The 27,773-nt window shown below is 36.5% G+C and overlaps 1 pseudogene; it reads right to left on the reverse strand.

Moving 5' to 3' along the window:
• The window catches only part of LOC123239032, a 50,190-nt pseudogene extending 22,818 nt beyond the window's left edge, over window positions 1-27,372 (reverse strand).
• Window positions 27,373-27,773: the final 401 nt, after the last annotated feature.

Consider the following 27,773-nt stretch of genomic DNA (forward strand, 5'->3'; position numbering starts at 1 on the left):
GAGGAAGAGATAAGAGTTCAGTTAGAGTCTGAAAGTTTAGTTCTGCAATTGTGGAGGAGAGAGAGAGAGAGAGAGAGAGAGAGAGAGAGAGAGAGAGAGAGAGAGAGAGAGAGAGAATACAGATGAACATAAGAGCATAAGAGACAGACAGGAGCAGGAACAGGGATGGAAAGGGAGAGAGAAGGAGGAAGGGAGGGAGATCCCAGGATCACAGGTTTAGATTTCAAAGGAACCTCAAAGGTCATCAATCTGCCCTACATTTTAAGATGAAGAAACTGAAGCTGAGAAGGGTTAAATGATTTGCCCACGGTCACATAGCTTGGATCCTACACCAAGCACAACGCCTGACCCACCTGACATACTCATGGCACTGATAGGGGAACCTTTTGCCTCATTTAACCAGAAACCAGGCCTCCACACTACTTTTTGCAGTCATTTCACCATGCCCTCTAATACTCCTTTTCTTGTTTTTCAGCTTCCCTTAATGTGTTGTCTTGCTAACCTCGCAGTAGAATACCAACTCTTTGAGCATAGAAACTGACTATTTTGCCTATCTTTGCATCCCTAGTATTTTGCACAGCACTTAGTACCATAAAGTGAGAAATAAATGCTCAGTTCCCTGTAACCCCCTTTCCCCTTCACCACCTGCCATCTAGTTCTGTAGTTGTGGCGTGTATGAGACATCAGTATTTGGCATCAGCAAAATGGTGTTTGAATCTCCATCCTTCTGCTTACTACCCTTATGATTTGAATTGTTATCTCATCTATCTGAGTCTTAATTTTTAAAATCTGTATTACAGATTTTCAGAGATATTAGCAACCTCAGTAATTATCTGTTGTTTTTTCCATCGTGTCCAACTCTTCATGACCCCAGTTGGGGTTTTCTTGGCAGAAATCCTAGAGTGATTTGCCATTTCTTTCTCCAGCTCATTTTATTTATTTTTGTTTTTTAAATAATTATTATTATTCCATATGTTTAAAAAACAAAACATTTTCATATGTAAAGAAAACAAAGGTGTTACACAAATGAAATCACAAATCTCCCATATGTTTTGCTTACTTTTCTTCACTTCTATATAATACTAGTGTAATGACCCCTCTGTACCCTCCCTGCCTCATGTAGAATATCATCAGGGAGGCCAATGTGTCCATATACATTAAGTCTTTCATGTTTTATTTTTCTGTCCACTTTCTGGCAGTAGAATTTTCAGGTTATTCTTCCAGTATTAGTTCTGTGGCTATGTCTAAAGTTCTAGTTCTATTCATTTCACTGTTCATTATATAGTTCTTTCTGGGTTGTTAAAAAATCTGTTCATCGTTTCCCATAGCACAACAGTATTCCTTCACAATCATATACCACAATTCGTTCTGCCATTCCCCAAATGATGGGCATCCCCTCAGTTTCCAATTTTTTTGCCACCACAAAGACAACTGATATAAATACGTTGGAACATATGGGTTTTTTTTTTCATCTTTCCCTGATCTTCTTGGGAAAAAGATCCAGCAATGGTATTGCTAGATCTAAGGGTATGCGGTGCTTTATAACTCTTTGCATATAATTCCAAATTGATGTCCAAAATGGTTGGGGTCACTTCCCAGCTCCACCTTCACTTCCAATGCATTGTTACAATTTTACCACATCCCCTCCAACATTTGTCACCTAGCCCTTTTGTCAGTTTAGTCAGCATGGCAGGTATGATTTGATATCTCAGAGTTGTTTTGTTTTGCATTTCTCTAATCAATGGTGATTTGGAGCATTTTTTTCACATGCACATATATGGCTTTGATTTCTTTATCTGAAAAGGGTCTGTTCACATCTTTTGTCCATTTATTAATTGGGGGATGGCTCTCATTCTTATCAATTTGATAAATTTCTCTATATATTTTAAATATGAGACCTCTATCAGGGGAGCTATCTAAAACTTTTCTCCTAATTTTCTGCTTTACTTCTAATTTTGACAGCATTTATTATATGTGTACAAAACCTTTTCAATTTAATGTATTCAAAATTATTTATTTTATATTTCACAATGCTCTTGATCTCTTGTTAACTCATAAATTTCTCTCCTCTCCATGAATCTGATAAGCAGTATCTTCCCTGTGCTTCTAATTTACTTATGGTATCTCTTTCATGTCTAGATCATGTATCTATTTTGATTTTAACCTAGTGAATGGTGTAAGATATTGGTCTATACCTAGTTTCTGCCATACTGGTTTCCAGTTACCTATGCAACTTTTGCCAAACAGTAATTTATCTCAAAATCTTGCATCTATTGTTTTGTCAAATACCAGATTACTAAAATCTTTTGCTGTTGTTTATTGTATGTCTGTTATGTTCCACTGGTCTACCTTTCAATTTCTTAGATAGTATCAGATAGTTTTTGATAATTACTAGTTTATAATAAAGTTTAAAATCAGATATTGCTATATTTCCTTCCATTATATTTTTTTCCATTAATTCCTTTAAAATTTTTCATCTTTTATTCTTCCAAATGAGTTTTGCTATTATTTTTCATAACTCAATAAAGTAAATTTTTTTGATTATTTAATGGGGATGGTATTGAATGAGTAGTTTAGTTTAGGTAGGATTGTATATTGGCTCTGCTCATTTATGAACAATCAATATTTCTCCATTTATTTCTATCTTACTTTATTTGTATAAAAGCATTTTAAAATTATGTTCACATAGTTTCTGGTTTGGTTTTGGCAGGTATACCCCTAGTTATTTTATTTTATCTGTGGCTATTTTTAATGGAGTATCTCTTTTTATCTCTTCTTTCAGGAATTTGTCAGTAATATATAAAAATACTAGTTATTTATTTGGATTTATTTTATATCCTACTCCTTTGCTAAAATTATCTATGGTTTCAACTAACTTTTTAATTGAATTCTGGGATTTTCTACATATACCATCATGGCAGCAGCAAATAGTGATCACTTTATTACCTCTTTGACATTTCTGATTCCTTTAGTTTCTTTTTCTTCCCTTATTGCTATTTCTAGCATTTCTAATATTATGTTAAATAATATTGATGATAGTGAACATCCTTGTTTCTCTCCTGATCATACTGAGAAGGGGTCTAGCTTCACCATTGTAGATAATGCTTGTTGATAGTTTTAGGTAAATGCTTCACATCATTTTAAGAAAAATTGCATTCATACCTATGCTTTCCAGTGATTTTAATGGGAATGAGTGTTGTATTTTATCAAAGATTTTTTTGCATCCATTGACATAATCATATAGTTTGCATTTCTTTTATTATTGATATCAATTATGTTGAAACTTTTCCTCATATTAAATCATCCCTGCATCCCTGGTATAAATTTGATTTGGTCACAAAGTATTATCTTATTTTATTATTATATTGTTGTAGTCACCTAATTAGTATTTTGTTTATAATTTTGCATCCATATTCATTAATGAGATTGCTGTATACTTTTCCTTCTCCATTTTTGCTCTTCCTGATTTAGATATCATTACCATATTTCTTTCATTAAAGGAGTTTGGTAAAACTCCTTCTTTACTTGTTATTTCAAATAATTTAATATTGGAATTAGTTGACCATTAAATATTTTCTAGAATTCACTTGTATATCTATTTCCTCCTAATGTTTTTTTCTTAAGAAGTTCATTTATCATTAATTAGATTTATTTTTCTAAAATAGTTTTATTTAGATAGTCTGTTTTCTTGCTCTGATAGTCCTGGCAGTTTGTTTTTTGGTAAATATTCTTCTACTTTTCTTTCATTGTAAACTTTATTTTTATATAATTGAGCAAAATAATTGCTAAAAATTGCCTTACTTTCATCTTCATGGGTAGTATATTCACCCTTTTCATCCTTAATCCTAGTGATTTCTTTTCTTCTTTCTTGTTTTTTTAATTAGATTTAGCAATGGTTTATCAATTTTGTTGATTTTTTCATGAAACCAACTCCTGGATTTATTTATTAATTCAATGATTTTCTTACATTCAATTTTATTTATCTTACTTTTAATTTTTAGGATCTCTAACTTAGTGTTTAGTTGGTGACTTTTAATTTGTTCTTTTTCTAGTTTTTAAAAATTTATTCCCAATTCATTGATCTTTTATCTCTACTTTTTTAGTATAATTATTTAGAGATACAAATTTTCCTTTAATTATTGCTTTTGCTAAATCCCACAGGTTTTGGTATATTGTCTCATTATTACCTTTCTTGTTAATGAAATTATTTATTGTTTCAATAATTTGTTCTTTAACCCTCTCGTTCTTTAAAAATGAGGCTAGGGGGCAGTTGGGTAGCTCAGTGGATTGAGAGCCAGGCCTAGAGACGGAAGGTCCTAGGTTCAAATCCGGCCTCGGACACTTCCCAGCTGTGTGACCCTGGGCAAGTCACTTGACCCCCATTGCCTACCCTTACCACTCTTCCACCTATAAGACAATACACAGAAGTTAAGGGTTTAAAATAAAAAAAAAACAACTCTTTAAAAAAATGAGGCTATTTGGTCTCCAATTAGTTTTTACTTTTTCTTTCCATGGTCCCTTAATATATACAATTTTTATTGTGTTATAGTCTCAGAAGGTTGCATTGAATATTTCTGCTTTTCTACATTTAATCGTAATGTTTTTGTGCCCTACCTAATGTATGATCAATTTTTGTGAAAGCGCCCTCTATCACTGAGAAAAAGATGTACTCTTTTCCCCACTTAATTCTCTTCAGATATCTATCACATTTAATTTATTTCAAATTGTATTCATCTCCTTGACTTCTTTCTTAACTTTTTGTTAGATTTGTCTAGTTCTGAGATGGGGAGATTAGAATACCCCCCCCATTGTTGTATTGTTATATATTTCCATTTTTAACTCATTTATTTTTTCCTTAAAATGTTTGGATACTGGGGGTAGCTGGGTGGCTCAGTGGACTGAGAATCAGGCCTAGAGATGGGAGGTCCTAGGTTCAAATCTGGCCTCAGGCACTTCCTAGCTATGTGACCCTGGGCAAGTCACTTAACCCCCATTGCCTGGTACCTACCACTCTTCTGCCTTGGAACTAATACACAGTGTTGATTCTAAGACCTAAGGTAAAGGTTTTAGAATTTTTTCTGGATGCCATGACATTTAGTGTATATAGATTTGAAACTGATAATGCTTCCTTACAACATCATGTAGTTTACTCATTTATCTCTTTTGAGTATATCTATTTTAGCTTTAAATTTGTCAGAGATTGCTACCTCTCCTTTCTTTGAGATATCAGTCGAGGCATAGTATATTCTACTTCAGCCCTTTATTTTTATTCTATATGTGTCTCTCATTTTTAAGTGTATTTCTCATAAACAACATATTGTTCGGTTTTGATTTTTGATTCATTCTGCTATCAATTTTTGTTAATGTGTGCATTCATTCCATTCATGTTTACTGTCATAATTATTAGTTATTTCCCCTCATTCTGTTTTTCCTCACTGATTATCCTTCTATTTCTTTCTTTTTGTGGTATCCCTCTTTAGAATTATCTTGTCCTAATTCCCTCCTGTTTCACCTCATTTTATCCCCTTGCTCTCTTTTTCTCTTAACTTACTCTTTCTTCTCTTAGTCCCTTAATAGACTTCCCTTTGCCTGGTCCCTCCCACATCTTATCCAAGGCCCTCTCTTATACCCTCCTCTTTCCCTCCTATTTCTCTATACGTTAAAACCTTATATGTTTTATGTTATATGTTAACCTCCTTATTATTTACATTGTTCACTCTTTATCCCAGATCTGATGAGAGTAGGGTTCTAGTACTTACCTGCCCTCTACCTTCTCATACCCCTTTCCACTCATTGTTCTGCCATATGAGGTAGCCATTCTAACCTACCTTCTCCTGATCTACTCCACTACCATTTTGGCTCATTTCTTTGCAATCACTTTGACCTCAAGTTTTCCATCTATACATACCCCTTCAAAATACCCAGGCAATCTTGCCATTCCCAGGGTCCCTAAATAACATTTTCCCATGCAAGAGTCACACATTTTGACCTTTTAGGTTGCTTATAATTAGTCTTTCATCATCACCTCTGGGTTTTATTGTTGGAGTTCCAAGAGATTGCTACTATACTCACTCACTATCAACTGATTGCAAAGCTCTGCTGACTCAGAAATATAGAACTGTAGCCTCCTCTTGGGTCTGGGAATTCCTGGTTATTTCCCTGTAGTACGGGCCTGGAACTGACTTTTTGGTCCATTTAATAACTTGTCCCACTCCCCAATTATCTAGACTTCTTATACCTTACACTTTCCCATGTACTTTGTGATCCAATAATTGATTTCCTTGATGTACCTTGAACAATACACTCTATCTCTTGATTCTGGGAATTTTCACTGGCTTTTCACCATGCCTGATTTTTCCGCCCCTTTCTCACTTTTACCTCCTGGCTTTTCTATTTCCTTGAATTTCCAGGAAAAATCTCACCTATCTTAGTTCCTCTTAATTTTAGTCCTTTCCCACTGTTAATTATCTCCAACTAATCACATATATATTGGTTTTTTTTTACACTTTTTTATTACACTTTATCATATTTTTATTATACTTGTTTGCAAATGTAAAGATAGGATTAACTCTCCACTTGCCTATTTTTAGCTAATCAAATCAAGAACTTAAAGTACCCCTACTTGGCACTGAATTCCAAGTCATTTGCTAAAGTGGGTGAAAATTCCACAGGCCACTGCCCCACCCCTGGGCAGTGCTAGGCAAATTGAAAGACTTCCACTGGTTTCTGTAAAATGGGGGATGGACAGGAAGTGATGTGGAAAAAGGATTATAAAAAGTCTTGAACTTCCTGTCCAAGGGACTTCTCCTTTGAACTTCTCCTTTGGAGTTCATCTTTGGAGACACTGTGTTGGTGAGCTGGACTGAAGGGAGAGACTCTTTCCCTGGTTCCTGTGTCAGTTTGCTGGGTGAGTAGCTGGCCTTCCTTTCCTGGCTTCTGGAGAAATTGTTTCCAGAGATTCCTGCCTTGGCTTTGGAGGAGGCTGTGTTGGTGGAACTCTAGCTGAAGACACCACCAGACTTCTGGCTGAGGATTATCAGGAAATCCATGTGGGGACAAGGGACATGGGGAAGCCCTTGCTGTGCTGAGCCTCACTTCACCAGAGAAGGGCTGGTAAGCTTGTTAAAATCTGTCGCTTTAGCTACATTTTCCATTTTCACTCTTTCCACCTCTTTGTAAATAAACTTACTAAAAGTAATTTTGATTTAAGCTATAATATTTTAAAATTGGGAACTTTCATATTTAGCATAAAAACTTAAATTTTAAATTCTTACACTCACCCATTATACTCTGAGCTCCTTAAACTCAGAGGTTGTCTTTTACTTTTCTTTGCATCACCAGTTTTTAGCAGAGTATTTGGCACATAGTAAGCAATTAATAAGTATTTATTGTTTTGGACTATTGACTGACCTACAGATGGAAGGAAGTGAGGAGAGGCCAAGAAAGGCTTTCTTAAAAAGTTGGGGTTTGAGATGAGTCTTCAAGGAAGCCAGGAAATCCGGGAGGCAGAGATTAGGAGGAGAAAACATTTATGGTACCAAGAAGAACTAGTTCAAGGTCCATCAAGAATACAAATGTAGATATCTAATTCTATCTACACTCTAATTCTATCTTGTACTCTAATTAGTGCAAGGGGAATAAATTATAAGACTGGAAAGGTAGGAAGGAGACTTCAAGCAGGGAAATCCAGAATGGTAAGAGAATAAGAGGATGAATAAAAGTGGAGAGATTAGAATACATAGGATAGATGGTGTGAAAGTATAAATGACAAGATTTGGGAGCAGATTGGATCTGTGGAATAAATCTGAGTGAGAAATCAAGGTTGACAATAAAGTTCTAAGTTAAGCTGATTGGGAGGACCAGGGGTAACAAATACATACATATTCTACATAGCCATACACAAAATAGATCTAAGGTGATTTTTTTTTGTTATTGTGCATAAGAAACATGACTGAACTACATTTAGACACTGGTTGAAATCCTTGGGACAAGTAATACAAAAACCTTCTGCAGTGATATTAGTAGTAATGCATAATACTATTTATAATCATGCTCATTCAAATTCAATGCACTCTTCTGGCACCTCATTATTCTTTGGAGTTTTCAGGGGGAATTTTTTTCAGGAAATATTCCTAGGAAAATACATAACTTTTCCTTAGTTTGACCCCTAATTTTCATTTTTTGGGTAACTTCTACCCATTGTTTTAAGTCTGATCTCTCTTTAAAAAATGAAAGTATTTCATTCATATACCTTAAGACAGCTATCATGATTCACTTGTCTTCTTTTCTCCTTGCTAGAAATCCCCAGTTTCTTCAATCCATCCTAAATAGCATGAACCACTTGAGTATTCTGGTGGTCCTCATGTGGACATTCTCAATCTTGTATCTTTTCTAAATTGAAACCTCTTGATGCAACCACAATACTCCAGATGTGGTACCAATGGTGGAGTAAGGAGAACACTTTTAACTATGGTGCTGGATGTAATAACATTCTCTTGGATCTTTTATATTTGAACCTTACTGCTGATTTTGAAGGCTTCCCTTCCCAATGTATACATTCTCCTAGTGTAAAGTATTATTCTCCTTTTTCTTTGACCTCACCATCTTCTCTTTCTATGTATCCTCTCTTTTCCTTCTGATCTCCTCATGTGGGCATTCCTAAAAAGCCTTTATTTTGCTTTCTTCTGTTCTCTCCCTTGCCTTTTGTCCCTGGTGAGTGCATCCATTCTTATTACTTCAATTTTTACTTTTATGCAGCTGGCTTCCAAATGAGTAACATCACACTGTGGTAAAAAAAAGAATACCAGTTTTAGAGTTAAGAGACCTGGGTTTGAATCCTGGCTTACCCCCTCACTAGCTATATGATGTTAGACCATTTACCTGGTCTGAGCTTCAGTTACTTTGCCTACAAAATGAAGGGATTAGACTAGATAAGGAGTTCCTGATCTTTTTTTTCTTTTTTCTTTTTTTTCCTTTCTTCTTCTTCTTCTTCTTCTTTTTTTTTTTTTTTTTTTTTTTTTTTTTTTTTTGCCTCCTGGTCCCCTTTGGCAATTTGGTGATACCTTGGAGCCCCTTCTCAAAATTGTGTTTTTAAATTTATATAATAGAATGCATGTGGTTGCAAAGGAAATAAATTATAGTGAAATAAAATTATCAAAATACTTTTAAAAAATGAAATTTCATATATGTCATGTTACAAAGGCTGGACTTGGTGACTTTCAGGTCTCTTGCATTTTTAAACCTATCATCAATGAGTCCTGGATACAGTGGTTTGTTTCTCTTTCCATGACCTCCTAGATCAGCTCCATCTCAACATTTCTATCTAGACTTCAGTTCAAGATAGAAATTTCTAAGATGGAACTCACTATTTAAACTCCCCTGTCTCTGTCTTTCTCCTCTGTCTTTAACAATAACACCATCATGTTTCCATTTATAAAAAGTAATTCTCAGCTTTGTGGTCATTTGTGACTTTTCAATCTTCCATCTGATATAGTTCCCACTGGGATCCATATTCTTCTAATTTTCTCCTCTCATTATAGCTTACAGCCACCTTCTCTTTTCTATTTGTACTGACAGTGTTCTACATTGGAGTATCACTTTTTGCTTAGGGACTTATAATAATTTCTTAAATCTTCTCTCTGACTCTAGTTCTTCTCCTCCCTCCTTACATTTCATCCAGGGAACCCTACCCAGGTCATTCTTCTAATATATAGTCTTGATCATATAATTCCACTACTCAATAAAATTTAATGGCTCCCCATTCTCTTCTTTTTTAAAAAATCTTTACCTTCTGTCTAAAATCAATACTTAGAATCATTTCTAAGGTAGAAGAGTGATAAGGGCTAGGCAGCTAGGGTTAAGTGAATTTGCCCAGGGCCACATACCTAGGAAGTCCCTGAGGCTAGATTCAAACCCAGGTCATTCTGACTTCAGGACTGGCACTCTACCTACTATGCTACCTAGCTGCTCCTTTTCCATTCCCTTTTGAATATAGTTAATTTTCCTTAGCCTAGCTTTCAAACCTTCCAGAATTCTTGTTTCTCCTTTATATAATGGTGGAATGTGATATTTATATCATTAGCTTAAAGTTTGCAAAGCATTTTACAAATATCTCATTTGATCCTCAGAACAGCAATGAGAAATGGATACTATGATTATCCCCATTTTATAGAAGAGGAAACTGAGGCAGAAAGCGGTTAAGTGACTTGCCCAAGGTCACACAGCTATTGTCTGAAGCTAGATATTAACTCAGGTCTTTCTTATTCTATATCTGACTCTCTACCCACAGCGCCATCTAGCTGCCCTCCACTATTTCTCTATGTAAACTCTAGTTAAATTGGATTACCTGCCATCTCCTGAAAATATCTTGTGTTTCATGCTTTATTGACAATGTTCTCTTTATCAGAACCTACTCATCCCAATAGCAGTCCATTGACACTGATGGTTCAACTCAAAAACACATTATCCATGAAGCTTTCTCTTACCCCCTTTAACCAGTGATGATCTTGTCCTTTCTCAGAAGTTACAAAATTTTGAATTCTTACATATTGACATTCTGATTTGTATTTTATTTGTTAAGTATGTGGAATCTCCCACATTCAGAGAACTTTAGATTTGAAAGCTATCTCAGTGTCAATCTAGTCTAACACACATACAGAAAGACACACACACACACAATCAATCAATTAGATTGGGAGCTCTTTAACAGCAAGGATCTTATGTATTATTAGTCTAGTGTCTAAACCAATGAATGCATCATCTATGTTACATGAATCATAATATATTCAATATGTGTATCACATAGAGTAGATATGATAAATGTCTATTGTTTGAATGAATTCAAAAAGTTGAATTTGCCATTAACTTACCTGTGCATTTGTAGTGGCATAAAGATTGGACTGGTTTGACCAGCCCGTGTTGTTCACCATGGCAATGATGGCAATGCTTAGACTGAAATTTTGTGAGGCACATATTAGATTGCCGCCATGTATCATAACAGCCAAGCCATATCTTACTGAACAGAACCCTTCAAAGGAGAGACCAAGACAACAATCATGTAATAGTTATTGCAAACAGACTAGTTTTCTTTTTACCAAAAAATAGATCATAAAGTGTCTCTTCTGTAAAAAGGACTATTCCCTTTCTGTTTAGATTCATGTCATTTCTGCTTGCCATTTAAGTAGAAGAGTATTACCAAAAAGAGAAATGAGTTTTGGGTGGTAGAAGTTTTGAAACATGGAAGTTAAAATAAAACAAGTTTTAGCTTGGCTTTGGACATGTTGAATTGAGCTGTTACCAAGGCATTCCAACAGGCAGAAGATTTGTATAGCTGGAGCTGTCCTATAGAGTCAGAGATGCATGTCTGTTGCCAAGGATAAAGGTTAATGGTGAAAATACAGAATTGGGGAGCATTTGCTTAAGGGTCATTGAGAAGAAGTAAATAAGTTTGGCAAAAGGAGAAAGTGTAAAAAAGCAATAGAAGAGGGTAAAGGAAAAGACTGGAGAAATTTCAACTTAAGGGGTTAGGAAGAAGAGGAGGATGCTACAAAAAAAGAAGTATGGGGAGAAATCTAGTAGCCAGGGTCAGGAAGCAGCATCCGTGGCATTTGGGTGAACCAGAACTGATATTGCCATCTGAGTATACATTACAAACTATCTCAGTAGAAAGAGGGAATTTGGGGGATAGATCATAAGCTTGGTAAAGAGGCAGGATATAAGTAGCTATTGGAGACTTTGCTTCTCTGGACACCTGTTGGAATTTTTTGCTTGAGTAGAGTAGTTTGTTTTTTCTACTAATATTAATCATAATTTCATCTTTCAAAATGTGGAGGAACAAAGAAGGAGAAATTCCATCCTGAACTTTATTTTCCCTAAGAAGGAAGAACTGGTTGCTGTAGTGGTAATGATGGGAATCTTGGAATAGGAGTGGTGGGAAGTTTTGGATTTGTGAGAGAGAAAGAGATGAAAGTTATTCAAAGTCTAGTAAGCATCTGAGATTTGAGGAGATAAATTTTTTTAAAAATTGATAAGAAAGCATATGTATGAGCCCATGGACAAAGATTTTATTTTATTTTATTTTTAAACCCTTTCCTTCTGTATTAGAATCTATACTCTGCATTGGTTACAAAGCAGAAGGGCTAGGCAATGGGCTTAAGTGATTTTCCTAAGGTCATGCAGCTAGAAAGTGTCTGAGATAAAATTTGAACCCAGGACCTCCCATCTCTAGGCCTAACTCTCAAACCTGAACTACCCAGCTGCCCTCAACAAAGATTTTAAAGGGAAGTTAACCTAGTGGGGATGCAAAATTATCAAGAATAAAATTCTGAAAATCCAAAGTGTTTTTGAATGTGGAGACAAAGGAGAATTGTCCAGATTGGGGATTCATCACATTTTTTCATATCGTGGACACCTTTGGCACTCTGGTGGCATGAATGGATTCCTTCTCAGAATGCTTTTAAATGAATAAAATAAAATTGATAGGATTATAAAGGAAACTAATCATATTGAAATATACTTATCAAATATTTAAAAAAAATTTCATGAACCCAAAATTAAGAACTTCTGATCTAGATACAGACATGGCTGCAAAGAAAACTCATCAGCTAACTCTGACTTTAACCCTTTAATTTTTAATAACTTGGGCCAGTGATAGAAAGCCTTTTAGAGAGGTGAGGGATGTGAGAAATGTCCTCAGACAAGTGTGGAAACGTGGAGAGGAGCAACCCAGCCCTTCATCCCTCTGGCTTTCTAGTAATGAACTCTGGCGAGCTCTGTGCTGGGGCGATGTATGTGCCCATAGAGAAGGCTCTGAGTACACTCTCTAGCACACATGCCAGAGTTCACCACCACAGACTTATACAGATAAATAGGAGAAAAGAAAAAAGATTTTTAAGGAGTATGATTACAGCTCAGCCTTGATAGGTGGATGATAACTCATAGCAGAAAAAAGGGCAGAGATACCAGGGAGGGAAATCTTTAGACCAGAAGAAATAGACCAAAATGATTGCACACACCTGTGACCAATAATGGGTAACATATCCTCTGCTTTCTCTGATATACATATAGGAATGGATAAAATCCAGCAACATTCTGACCAAGACATAACAACTTTATTCTCTATAGGAACACTTTAGTGAACACATGTGCTTGGAGAAAAATAAAAACCATTTCTTCACTAACCTCTTATTTAAAAATTGGAAATGTAATTTAAAAGATTTTGTACAAACAAAACCAATGCAACCAAAATTAGAAGGGAAGCAACAAATTGAGGAAAAATATTTATAACAAAAACCTCTGACATAGGTCTAATTACTCAAATTTACAAGGAGCTAAATCAATTGTACAAAAAAATCAAGCCATTCCCCAATTAATTGATAAATGGGCAAGGGACATGAATAGGCAATTTTCAGATAAAGAAATCAAAACTATCAATAAGCACATGAAAAAGTTTTCTAAATCACTTATAATTAGAGAAATGCAAATCAAAACAACTCTGAGGTACCACCTCACACCTACCAGATTAGTTAATAGGACAGCAAAGGAAAGTAAATGTTGAAGGGGATGTGGCAAAACTCGGACACTAATGCATTGCTGGTGGGGTTGTGAATTGATCCAACCATTCTGGAAGGCAATTTGGAATTATGCCCAAAAGGCTCTAAAAGACTGCCTGTGCTTTGATCCAGCCATACCAATGCTAGGTGTGTACCCCAAAAAGATAATAGGGGAAAATATGTGTACAAAAATATTTATAGCCGTGCTCTTTGTGGAAGCAAAAAATTTGAAAACGAGGGGATGTCCTTCAATTGGGGAATGGCTAAACAAGTTGTGTTATATGTTAGTGATGGAATACTATTGTTCTAAAAGGAATAATTAATTGGAGAAATCCCATCTGAACTGGAATGACCTCCAGGAATTTATGCAGAGCAAAAGGAGCAGAACCAGGAGAATATTGTACACAGAGATGTATACACTGTGGCACAATTAAACTTAATGGACTTCTCTATCAGCAGCAATGCAATGACCCAGGACAATTCTAAGGGACATATGAGAAAGAACACCATCCACATTCAGAGGAAGAACTGTGGGAGTAGAAACACAGAAGAAAAACAACTGCTTGATCACACGGTTCAATGGGGAGATGACTGGAGATGCACACTCTAAATGTTCACTGTATTGCAAATATTAATAATATGAAAATACGTCTTGATCAATGACACATGTAAAAACCCAGTGGAATTGCTTGTTGGCTACAGGAGGAGGATGGGAGGAAAGGGAGGGAAAGAACATGAATCATGTAACCATGGGAAAATATTCTTAATTAATTAATTAATTGTACTTTAATTTAAATAAATTAGACATGGCCCTCACAAAGGCTATAACAATTTTTATGTTATATTTTAAAAATCAATCATTCAAACAAATATTTATTAAGTGTCCACTATGTGGTAGGGTAGTGAGGAAATTAGGATAATGATTAAGATAATGATTAAAATAAGATATTTGACAAAGAGATCTTTAGGGTACAAGCAAGGTAGAGAGCAGGGCATGAGACCAGAATTTGGAAGGAAGAACAAAGGAACAGAGTCTGGTCAGTTGGTGAGGTCCTCTCTCTCACTCACTCACTGGACTTTGGTGGGTGAGCTTGCTTTCTCTGGCTGCTGTTGGAGACAGATATCTATGACTTTACCCTAATCTGGTGGAAGGGGAAGAGAGATCTCTGAATCCCAACTGAAGAGGGTTTCTACTTTCCTGATTGAGAAAAGTCATCTTTAAGAAGAAGCTGATAGATCTGCTTTGCTGGATAACAGTTTTGGAGAAGGAGAAAGATTGAAGTTGTTTGTCTGGTCTCTGGACAATACCAGGAGGAATGGATTGTCAGTTAGCAGCTGCCATTTTGGCTGACCTAATTTATATGGCCTTGGGGACTCTCTTTATCAAATTAAGTTAATTAAATAAGGATTTAGGTAGATTCATAGTCAGATAGTGTTTGGGGGGTTTTTTAGTAAGTGCTAGGCAGTTTTAGTGTAGCAGGAAGAAACAAAGGCTCTGTTGTGAGAAAGTGGTTTGAAAGTTAGTTCCCTGTTAGTTTAACGCTTTCCTTGTTATTAATCCTTATTTCCATGTTATCAAACATAAATAGCATAGATAGATAGATAGATAGATATAGTGTCTCCAAGAACCTTCCATATGGACTCAGGGAAGGGAAGCCATCCCTGGCTTTCCTTCAGGGAGGAGAATTTAAAGCTACTTTTGTGGATAACAAAGTATCTTATCACATCCTCCTCCTTACAACTCCAATTTATCAACATCATTTCTTCAGTAGGCACTATGCTGGGGACACAATTCCAAAGAATGAAATGATCTCTACTTGGAAAGAATTCATATTTTAATCAGGGAAACAAAAAGTATATATAAAATATACACTGCAAAAAATAAAGTATATAAACTAAATATATCTAAGGTTTATTTAAACAAGAATACCAGGATGTTAGTCTTGTAGGGAACAGAAAAAGCTTCATAAAGAAGATGGTGCTTGGGCTGTATGTTAAAGGAAGAGAGGGGCTCTATAAGGTGGTAGTAAGAATGGATTGAATTCTAGGACTGTGAGGCAGCCACTGCAAATATGCAAGGATGAGAGAAGGAGTGCCATGTGTGAAGAACTCAGAGAAATCCAAGTTAGTTGAATCTTGGACCACAGAACATGCGAGTACCATCCAATTGGGCTCAAGAGATAGGTTGGAACCAGGTCATGAAGGGCTTTTGAATCTAAACATGGAAGTTTATATTTTATCCTAGTTACAATAAAAGTCTTGTAATATGGAAGCCTCCTGATCAGAAGTATTTAAGAAACATATATTCTGGCAGCACTGTGTCAGAAGGACTCAAGTAATGAGAAAGTTGAAGCCAGGAGAACAATTAGGAGCCTGTTGTCTAAACTAGGTGATAGTGATGAGGACCTGAACTGTTATTAGCCATGTGAGGGGGGGAAAGGAGCCAGATGTGAGAAATATGATGGTGGAAAAGAGAAAACTTGGCATCTGGTTGGATATGTGGAGTGAGGAGTTCAAGAGAAATGCTGGGGTTACAAACCTGACAGTCTTGAAGGAGAGTGGCTTCTTCAATAGAAAGAGGGAAGTTTGCAGAAAGAGAGACTTTTTGAGGAAAAATAGTGAATGAATTTGGTTTGGGGCACATTATTGGTTAAGATATCCCTGAGATCTCCACTTTGAAATGGCCAGTAGGCAGGTGAGATGTGGGGCTGAAATTTAGGGGAGAGACAGGGGTAAGATTTAATACCTTACACTTGTCAACATGTAATCTAGAAACCCCAAACTTATAGCCTAGTAAGATCTGATGAACCCCAAGTTTTAGGACTAACTTGTGTTATAACACTGTAGTGACTGATAAATGTGTGGATGCTGCTGCTGGGGATACAGCAGGAATATGTATCCCTCACTCCCTGATGATATTGGGAGTTGAAGCTGAGGAGCTAAGGAAATCCTTAAGTGTCACCCTTGAGTTGTGAAGGTGAACACTCAGGACCCCTCAGGTGAATCAAGATGAAGCAGCTGTGCTCAACTCCAATATAACAGTGTCCCAGGACTAAGTAGATTAATGAATAGGCTGTGGTTTGTATTCACAGTTCTTCTATCCACTTCTCCTGGCTTAATTAATGTAGTTAGCATTTTAGTGGATATACAAGAAACCAGTGAAATTAGGTCAAGTCACAAAATATTTACCAAGCACCTACCATGTGCCAGGCACTGTTCTAATCTCGGGATACTGGCAGCCTAATGGAAAGAGACAACAAGCTGTGTGACTCAGCAAATCACATAGCCCCACTTGCCTAGTCTTTACTGCTTTTTCTGTCTTAGATCCCACACTTAGTATTAATTCTATGACAGAAGGTAAGAGTTTCTCCCCCAAAAGCAGAAGAATGGAAAGGTACAAAGGATCAGGTTATAAAAGGCTTTAAAAGACCAACAAAAGATATTATGCTTGATCTGGAGGCAATAGGAAGATGTTAGAATTGATTGAATGTAGGGGGTGGACCTGTGTTTTAGAAAGATCGATTTGATTGCTAAATGGAGGATGGACTAGAATAGGGAGAGACTTGAGGAAGAGTGTGGCTAAGTTGTATATCTATCTACATGAGTTCTTTATCACAGAATGGGTGTGATGAGACCTCCAGCTTCTTTTCCCTCACAATTAAATAAAGTTGGATGTTCAGGTCATAATTTTAGCCCAGAATTCTTATTCTTTTTATAAGACATCATTGGCAACTTTGGAAAGAATCAACCTAGCACAATAGTGAGGTTTGAAAACATACTGTAGATAGGCGAGAGTGAGAAGAAAGGAGTTTAGTTATAAAAGGAAAGAAAGATAAGATGATAATTTAGTGAAAATAGATGAATCAAATGAGATTTATTTTTTCAGAATTGGAGGTAGACTAACAGGAGAGAAGTGATTTACGGGCAGTAGAAAACACCTAGTTATTTGGAAGTATTATAGATAAGGGAGAAAATTGGGTGGGCCCAATATGCTGGAGAAGATAGGATAGAATGAGATCCTGTGTGCATTTAACTGTGCTTGATTTGACAAGGAGAAGGTCAATCTTTTCAAGACAGCTAGGAATGAAAGAGGAAAGAGTATGGGAAGGCATCTAAATGATGTGAGAGGAAGACAAGAGAAGAGGGAGTTCTTAGCAAATGTCCTTGGTCTTTTCATTCAAATATGAGGCAAGCTTCTCAAGTGAGAGGGTATGGTAAAGGAAAGTCATAAAGGATTGAGGAAGGATGAAAAAGTTTCAAAAATTCATTGTGGTTAGTGGGATAATAATGTGATTATTCCTATATCAAACTGTGCCTGAGCACTTACTATTAGAAGATTGGGAATATGATTAAATAATATAAATACATATATTACAACTATAAATTAATAAATCTGAAGAATTCGGAGAAATGAGTCACATTTTTCCTACTAATATGGCAGTTATAGTAAGGAGATAGCTGGTCAAGGTTTTCAATGTTAAAAGATAAAGCCTTTATACTTTCATTGGAAGAATCTGCTGCTAGAATAGGTAAGCACACCCATCAACAACAAATTTCATACTTTGTTCCTGACTTGCTATTGTTTCTCTCCACAAAGTCCTAAATTTCCAGGGTCTATACTAAATCTTGGGGAGGGTGCACTTCTCAAATCAACTTTTTGCCTGGACCTATGATTTTTTTTTGGTCCCATTGAATTGGATATCTTCTTTCTCACAAATATTATTTCAGCCAAGAGTTGAATTTCAGTGTCCTTTCTTCTCCTGTTCTTTTTGGAAATTGTAGGACTAGTCCCAAGTAGACACAAGTCCTGTGTGATGATTTCACTGTCCTAATAAAGCGGAGATGAATGAAAACCAGCAACCACAGCAACAAAGCACATCTCTGAAATTAAGAACTGCTTCACCTCATTATCAGATCAATTTCTGTTGTCTGAGGCTAGAAAATGTGCTTAATCTCAGATGGAGCATCAGGATGGATATAATAAAAAGTTCTTTGTTCACTAATCTGTCAGATCCCCTGCTTATACAGAGTGCTAAGGACAGGTTGAAAAAGATAGGAAAACTTGTAAGATACTTTGCTTCCCTTGACAAAGAGAGAAGCAAAGCTCTGGAGAAAGTATTAGGAAAGAAATATGCATTATTAAACACCTACTATATGTCCAGAACTCTGCTAAGCTCTTTAAAAATATGATCTACTTGGATCCTCACAATTACCCTGGGAAAAATCGCCAGGGCCTAATGGATTCACAAGTGAATTCTATCAAGCATTCAAAGAACAACTAATCCCAATACTATACAAATTACTTGATATAATAAGCAAAGAAGAAGTCCTACCAAATTCTTTTTATGACACAAATATGGTACTGATTCCAAAGCCAGGTAGATCAAAAACAGAGAAAGAAAACTATAGACCAATCTCCCTAATGAACATAGATGCAAAAATCTTAAATAGAATACTAGCAAAAAGACTCCAGTAAGTGATCAAGAGGATTCTCCACCATGATGAGGTGAGATTTATACCAGGAATGCAAGGATGGTTCAACATTAGGAAAACCATCCACATAATTGACCATATCAACAACCTAACAAACAAAAATCACATGATTATCTCAATAGATGCTGAAAAAGCCTTTGACAACATACAGCATCCATTCCTATTAAAAACACTGAAAAGTATAGGAATAGAAGGACCTTTCCTAAAAATAATAAACAGTATATATCTAAAAGCATCAGCAAGCATCATAAGCAATGGGGATAAATTAGAAGCCTTCCCAATAAGACTAGGCATGAAACAAGGATGCCCATTATCACCTCTATTATTTAACATTGTCCTAGAAACATGAGCAGTAGCAATTAGAGAAGAAAAATAAATTGAAGGTATCAAAATAGGCAACGAGGAGACTAAGCTATAACTCTTTGCAGATGTTATGATGGGCTACTTAAAAAATCCCTGAGAATCAACTGAAAAGTTAGTAGAAATAATCAACAACTTTAGCAAAGTTGCAGTACATAAAATAAATGCACATAAATCATCAGCATTTCTATATATTTCCAACACATCACAGCAGCAAGAGGTAGAAAGAGAAATACCATTTAAAATCACCCTAGACAATATAAAATACTTAGGAATCTATCTACCAAAACAAACACAGGGATTATACGAACACAACTACAAAACACTTTCCAAACAATTAAAACTAGATCTAAACAATTGGAAAAACATTGATTGCTCATGGATAGGATGAGCTAACATAATAAAAATGACCATTCTACCCAAATTAATATACTTATTTAGTGCCATACCTATCAAACTACCAAAAAACTTCTTTGCTGATTTAGAAAAAACTATAACAAAGTTCATTTGGAAGAACAAAAGATCAAGAATATCAAGGGAAAGAATGGAAAAAAAAAACATGAAGGAAGGTGGCCTAGAGGTACCAGATATTAAACTATACTATAAAGCAGCAGTCATCAAAACAATATGGTACTGGTTAAGAGACAGGAGGATCAGTGGAATAGACTTGGGGTAAGTGATGTCAACAAGACAGTGTATGATAAACCCAAAGAGCCTAACTTTTGGGACATGAATCCACTATTTGACAAAAACTGCTGGGAAAATTGGAAAACAATATGGGAGAGATTAGGTTTAGATCAACATCTCACACCCTACATCAGGATAAATTCAGAATGGGTGAATGACTTGAATATAAAGAGGGAAACTATAAATAAAGTGAACACAGAATAGTATACCTGTCAGATCTCTGGGAAAGGAAAGATTTTAAAACCAAGTAAGAGTTAGAGAAAATTACAAAATGTAAAAGAAATAATTTTGATTATATTAAATTAAAAAGCTTTTGTACAAACAAAAACAATGCAACCAAAATCAGAAGGGAAACAACAAATTGGGAAAAAAATCTTTATAACAAAAAGCTCTGACAGGGGTCTAATTACTCAAATTTACAAGGAGCTAAATCAATTGTATAAAAAATCAAGCCATTCCCCAATTGATAAATGGGCAAGGGACATGAATAGGCAATTTTCAGGTAAAGAAATCAAAAGTATCAATAAGAACATGAGAAAGTGTTCTAAATCTCTAATAATTAAAGAAATGCAAATCAAAACAACTCTGAGGTATCACCTCACACCTAGCAGATTAACTAAAACAATAGCAGGAGAGAGTAATGAATGCTGGAGGGGATGTGGCAAAATTGGGACATTAATGTATTGCTGGTGGAATTGTGAACTGATCCAACCATTCTGAATGGCAATTTGGAACTATGCTCAAAGGGCTATAAAAGAATGCCTGCCCTTTGATCCAACCATACCATCATTGGATTTGTACTCCAAAGAGATCATAGATAAACAGACTTGTATGAAAATATTTATAGCTGCGCTTTTTGTGGTGGCAAAAAACTGGAAAAGGAGGGTATGCCCTTCAACTGGGGAATGGCTGAACAAATTGTGGTATATCCTGGTGATGGAATATTATTGTGTTCAAAGGAATAATAAACTGGAGGAATTCCATGTGAACTGGAAAGACCTCCAGGAATTGATGCAGAGTGAAAGGAGCAGAGCCAGAAGAACATTGTACACAGAGACCAATACACTGTGGTAAAATAGAATGTAATGGACTTCTGTACTAGCACCAATGCAATGATCCAGGACAATTCTGAGGGATTTATGGAAAAGAATGCTACCCACATTCAGAGGAAGAACTACAGGAGTGGAAACATAGAAGAAAAGCAGCTGCTTGAACACATGAATTGAGGCAGACATGATTGGGGATGTAGACTCGAAACTACCACACCAATGCAACTATCAACAATTTGGAAATAGGTCTTGATTGATGACACATGTTAAAACCACTGGAAATGTGCATCGGCTATGGGGGATAGGGGTCAGGGGATGAAGGGGAAAGTAAGAACATGAATCATGTAACCATGACAACTTTTCTAAAAAATAAAAATTATTTTAAAAAAAGAAATAAAATAAAATAAAATAAAATCTTTTGGCGAAATTTCAGGAAAAGAAACTCTCCAGTAACCCAGATCAAGAAAGTGGATCTTTTTGAAGAAGGTGCCATAAAGATATCTGCAGAAACCACACACTTCATCAAAAGATCCAGAATGAACTATGGGATATAATTAACTTAATGAAGGCGGTTGAACATATTCTGAATGTAAACTCTTATGCCAAAGGGGACTACCCCCTAATTGGCATTTTTTCAACACATCTATTAGTTATTTTTGTTTTCTTCTTCTATTATTTTCCTCTTCTCTCTAAATATTGTACCTCCCTCTTAGAAAGTGCAATATTGTATGTACTTTTAGCTAGAAGATCTTTAGAGGTATAAGATAGTTATGTTTAAATGATCCACTGGGGAGCCTAGTCTCCTAAAGGATCACATGGGGGGATTTGCAGAGGGAATTTCATCCCCTCCCCCATCCTGCAATGCTGACCCATTCCATCCCATTATTTACATGATAAAAGGGTTTGGGTAGAGCAAAACTGCATCTTTTTGATTCAGAACTTCCCAGAACAGGCAGGAGAACTGATGGACAGAGAATCCAGCCAGTCTGAGTTACACGTGGTCATACAGACTTAGAGTAAGGGAATTTAAATCTATGCTTATCTTTCTTTTCTATTTAAAGTGATTATTAATAAACTTTAAAGAAAATAATAATATGGTAGATATTAATTTTAAACCTAACAGCATTTAATAGTTCTGTGTTTTTTCCCAGTCAACAGTAGTAATTGTCTAAGACTGAAATTAAGCATATCCTCCTGCCTGTGTTCTATCCACTCTTCCATCAAGCTACCTCTACTGGAGTCTTCATGTCTCTGTCTCATTCTATTGCTCTACTTACTGCCATGAAGTGTCAGATGCAAAAAGACCATTTCATTGAACATTCTTTGTCTCAAAAATTTCTCCCCACCACTATTTTTCCTTGAACTAATATGAAAATGATAGGTTGGAGTGGGGAGAGACAGAGAGAATAACCAGAAGGTGACTGCAATTGTCCAGATGCACCACTGTGACAGATTTGTGGATGGAGAGAAAGAAACAGGTAGGAAACATAGGAGGAAACAATGTAAAGGTTGAAATGATGTCTCAGCAAGATTGTTCATGTGGGGCAGTCAGGAGTGCTGTGAGCTTGGTATAACAACAGTCCTTTGCACTGGTACATTCAGGGTAACCTCTAAGGCAATCAGTGACAAAACCACTGAACCAGCTCAACCCAACCAACCAGAATGGTCTTAAGACTGATGAAACTCAACCTTGCACCTGCAGGAACCACATTCAGGTCATGAAGCCCTGATGAGGATAAGACTCTATGATATTGGGAAAACTCTATCCTTTCACTGAGCAGACTTTGCCATTGTTACATCTACACCTCACCTTCTTATTGTTTGTCTGATCACAACCATATGTATCAAAACTCCACCTCATTGCCTTCAGCTTGGTTCTAGACCAAGCCCAACTTGCTGTGTCTAGCTTTCCCTTCTCCAAGGGAATAAAAAAGCCTTTTGCTTATAGTCTTTTGTGAACTCTCCCTCATTTTATTTCCAAGAGTTTAACACTCTCAAGGTGCTTACAGCCTAATGGTGGAAAATAACATAAAAAAGGAAAGTGAAATATTGGTGGGAGAGGACACTAGAGGCTACTTAGCATGGGAGCTTGATGTTCTTTGGAGTTGGAATCAAGTAGGACTACTAATGGAAAATGGAAAGGTGGCTAGAAAGTTCAGATTCCAATTCTCTCTCAAAGAAGGCATATGAATGATGGGAGATGAGGAGAAGGGGTGAAGATGGCCTCACAAATGGTCTCAGTTTTTTTTTCATTTAAATATGAGTCAAAGTTTTAACCCTAAAGAGTGGAGGAAGGGTGCCATCTAAGGTTGGAGAGTAATGAAAAGATTTGGAAAAATTGCCATAGCAAGTGGTAGAATGAATAAGTTAGGGGTCACCTTTGTTGCACTGAAGGCTCAATTGAGATTTTGTAACAAAAATTTATAATTAACCTAGGCAGCACAGTGGCAAGATTTTCCTGACCATTGTTCAATTGTAACTATGAATGAAGGAGGCAGATGGTACCCCAGTGGATAGAGAGTTGGATCTGGATTCAATAAGAACTGAATTCAAATTCAACTCCAGACTCTTAATAGCTGTGTGAACCTGGAAAAATCACTTGACTTCTCTTTTCTTTCACTTCCTCATGTGTAAGATGGAATTAATTGTAGTACCTTGGCTTGATGTGAGGGTTATTGTGAGGATCAAATAAGACAATATTTGTAAATGTTTAGCACAGTGCTTGGCTCATATCAGGCACTTTGTAATTGTTAGCTATAATTTCATTTATTTTTATTGTTATTATTATAAGACCTTGACAACCAAGACTAGTATTTGGCCAGTGTGATTCTTGATAAGAAAATGGAGCAAGGGATTTGAGTGTAAATAGTAATGTAGAGGTAAATTGACCCACTAAGAAGATGACATAGAGAAGGGACAAGAGTTTAGCTAATGTAGGAGACCAGGAGCAGGGGTGGGAGGGTCATGGTGAGGAAATATGGGGTTATAGGCCATAAGGCATCAGGAGAGATAGAATGTCTAACAATTGTAATCAAATAATAGATTTTTTAAATTCCTGAAAACAGAAATAGAATATTCATGGCTGACCCAAGGAATAGTTAAAGTACTTTCTTTATATCTCTCTTCAGACATGTGTAAGCCATAAATCATGTATTTATAAGTGAATGAATGAAAAAAGTTATCAAGCAACTATGTGCTAAAATCTATGCTAAGTGCTAGGGATACAAATACAAGGAAACAAGATAGCCCCTGCTTTGAAGGAACTTAAATTCTAAGAGGGGAAGAAAAGCCATTGAAGTAGCCAGAAAGGAGTGTTTTCGAGAGTGGAGTCCAAAGATAATGGTGATTGCAGTCAGGGGCCATTTGACTGGAATACCCTTCCCAGAAATGATAGCAGCAGTGATATGATTGCTGTTTTGAGAGCTAGACTGAGAAAGCTGGTGAGAAGGAGGTTAGGGTGAGAAGACTATGTTTCCTATCAGGAGGCATGGAGATGGTCATGAACCTGAGATGGAGTACGATCAGCAGCTTGCTAACCAGGATCCAGAATCACAGGGGTGGGACCTTCACTTCTGGACTGAAGTAGATCTTGGAAAGGGTAGAGATGGCTGGAAAGTGGTGTGGTGTCCTGTACTTTGTTTTATCTATAACTGTTATTTGTTATGTATTTTAGCTCCTCTTTCTACTTTACTCCTGATGTCTGCCTTTCAGTTACTTTGTCAACAAAAACTGAGATGACCATGACCTAGAGAACTTACCCTCCAGTGTTCTCTCTGCTATTCTTCTAACCCACTGACTTTCTAGTTCAGTAAATTATAATCAAATCAGTACTTTCACTATTACTGTGAAGTGTGTATCAATCTATATTATCTATGATTTTTCTCACTACCCCCTTTAAATCTGACAGCTAAATGGCATAGTAGATAGAATGTTGGACTTTGAAGACCTGAGTTCAAATTCTGCCTATGATATTAATTGCATGACCACTGAGTAAGTCTTTTAACCCCTTTCAGCTGCTGATCTTTGAAATAATAAACTTGCAAGGTTGTTATAAAGAACTAATGAGAGGACCTATATAACATTATACAAATACTTGCTATTAAGATGATCATTTCCAAACCAAAATGCCCCTTCCTGACCAGCATTCCTTTTGGTGTGTTCTCTTTGTCTAATAATCTGCAAGGTTCCCAAGGGCAAAGACTGACTGATATGGTGTTTGTATCCCTAACACTTTATCATCTCAGTGCCTCTTACATAGCAAGCACAAGCACATAAAGATGCTTTCCTTCATTCGGTTATCCATGCATTCATTCAGTTGTAAATTCCTTGAGGGCAAGGAATCCTTCCTCATCTCTGCATCCTCCCTAATACCTGGCACAGTTCCTTGCATTCAGTAAATAATTAATACATTTGTTGAATTGAACTGAACCAAGAGATCTTCAGGCAATCATGCTTGCGGAGGGAGGATGGAACTTCATGGTACTGTTTGACCTTACTTCTCTCTTTCCGGAACTGCTGCTTATTTCCTTCCTCTTCCTGTTGATATGTCTCCTCCTTCTCTGAGATGTTGGCAGTGTTTGAAGAATCCATAAGGCTGGTCTTTCCCATGGAGTGACTTCACCTCCTGAAAGAATATCCATATGAGGGAATTGAGGGGATTAAACCAGAAAGTGGTTAATTGTAGAAATTGAGTGAACCCACTAACTCCCATCTTGTGTCACAAGTCTGGAGCTAGCTCAGTTCTCTTTTTATTCAATAATGGACCTAGTCCCAATTCTGTCCTATGAGAAAATTTTATTCAACTATGGGAACTGGGAGGAAACCATATTGCATTGTTTGAATTAACCCTCTGTGGCTGGGGAAACTGAACCATCTGCTGTTTAGAGACCCTTAACCAAGGACCTAGATTATGGTGACCAGAAACATATACAAATGCAAAGATTGATGCAAGGAGATTTCTCATAACTGTACACCTCAAGGAAACCATTTGTCTCATCTGTAAACCAGACCCACACCAATCAATCAATTATTGTTTCCATTTGCCTTTAATTGTTTTCAGATATTTGGGGGGAGTGGGACTCCTCCTTTCCTGCATTCACAGAATTGTCCCTCTTCACTCTCCTCCTCCCATCTTGGAAAGTCTCTAATCTTTCCTCCAATTAGAAATCATATTCCCAATGTTGTATTGCTTCCTTTTAATTAAATGGCCTTCTTTGATTGTTTTTAATGTATAACAGTCTGTCTCCTCCTGTGTATGGAGTCCAGCCCTAAACCAAGGAAGGGACCTGGTCCTAGTTTCTTAGGCATTGACATGCATTGATTAATAAATCCATACACTGAGAAACTTGAACCTTTGTTTCCTCACTCATTTCATCTTTTGTTCATTACACATAACAATATATTCTTTTAAAACTTTACTTTCTGTCCTAGTGACAACTCTAAGGCAGAAAGGGCAAGGGCCAGGCAAACAAGGTAAAGTGACTTATCCAAGGTTATACCGCTAGGAAGTGTCTGAGGCCAGATTTGAACTCAGGTCCTCCAGGCTCCACACCTGGCTCTCTATCCACTGAGCCACCTAGCAGCCCCACAGAAAGCAGTCTGAAATTTTGAAATGCAACTTTTTCATAACTCTGCCAGGTATCCAGGTGCTTTACTCTAAATCAACATCAGTGTCCACGATCACAAAGCACTCTGGACTTTTAAAGTTCATATTTCCTACATTTAAGATGCATTTTGATTCTCATATAAATTAAAATCAACCTTGAGATTTCTGGCCTCCTAGAACCATTTAAATATCTATGAATGTTATTCCAGGGGCTATTTTTTCTTTGTTGGACACACTTCTTTCAAGTATCATAAGTTGTTAATTCGATATGTACAAATGGTTAATAAATCAGTAATCATTAATTAAGTACCTACCAAATGCCAGACTATATACTAAGTACATAAAGGTCACCCATCCCCAAAATGAACACACAAACCCAAAATAGTCCCTACTCTCAAGGAATTGACAATTTAAGGGCTGAGAAAACCGTGTATATACCGGATATTAACAGGAGCAATTGGAGATGTCAACAGAGGAAAAGCACTTGAAGGAAGTCAGAGAATCCGATAGGCTGAGATAAGGAGAGAGAGCTCTGCAGTCTTGGGAGACAGACAGAGTAAATACCTGGAGTTGGAAGACAGAGGGCTGTATTCCAGCAATAGCAAGGAGGTCCATAACACTGCTGACATTTTGATGATTACCCTGTGGTCTAGGACAGTGATGGGCAAACTGTTCCCTGCGGGCCAGATCCAGACCATAGTTTTCCCATCACTGGTCTAAGATAATTAACTAGCTAACTTCTAAGATAATTAACTAATAAAGAGGCTAACAATTATGCTCTTGACATATATAAACCAGCTATTAATAGCTGTGCATAAACATTAATTATTATCAGCACAAATTCTACATACCATGCCAGATCTGGAGGGTGAATGAAAGAAACACAAAGTAAAAGTAGGTGCCTTCCTCAGGGCCATTCAGCTGTGACCAGTTCAAATCTCAATGCATTTATGAAAATCTAAATGTATATAGAAGAGCAGGGCAGTAGAATGGAATAGTACATTGGAGCTAGACTGAAAGGACCTTGGC

This window comes from Gracilinanus agilis, chromosome 3, assembly GCF_016433145.1.
Source record: "Gracilinanus agilis isolate LMUSP501 chromosome 3, AgileGrace, whole genome shotgun sequence".
NCBI classification, from domain to species: Eukaryota; Metazoa; Chordata; class Mammalia; order Didelphimorphia; family Didelphidae; genus Gracilinanus; species Gracilinanus agilis.